The following is a 335-nucleotide window of genomic DNA, read 5'->3' as shown; positions in this document are numbered from 1 at the left end:
AATTAATTTGGTCGATCGTCCCGTTCAGATTGTATTAAGTTTTATCAAAATCGAAGCATGATATATTTTTAAATAAACCATCAAAAAAATTTTGTAAAAGTTATTTACATAGCGAGACTAATATTTTATTCGGTGCTGCTGCCTTCAATACTTATTGCATGACGGTTAAATTGGATTTAATGATATAACAACATTTAAAAAAATAATAAGATGTGAAATTGTATGAAAAATTATGAGAACAATTTTTACCAGGAATGACATGTGTACGCCTTTAAATGGCCATTTAACCGTTGTACTATTGTATACTTGTACTCGTTATTTCTCTATTATTGTTG

Source organism: Odontomachus brunneus, unplaced genomic scaffold (assembly GCF_010583005.1).
Source record: "Odontomachus brunneus isolate Ranch 3 - 2012 unplaced genomic scaffold, Obru_v1 Obru_scaffold_161, whole genome shotgun sequence".
NCBI classification, from domain to species: domain Eukaryota; kingdom Metazoa; phylum Arthropoda; class Insecta; order Hymenoptera; family Formicidae; genus Odontomachus; species Odontomachus brunneus.
The sequence above is the reverse complement of the archived record's forward strand: the minus strand, read 5'-3'. Positions refer to the sequence as shown.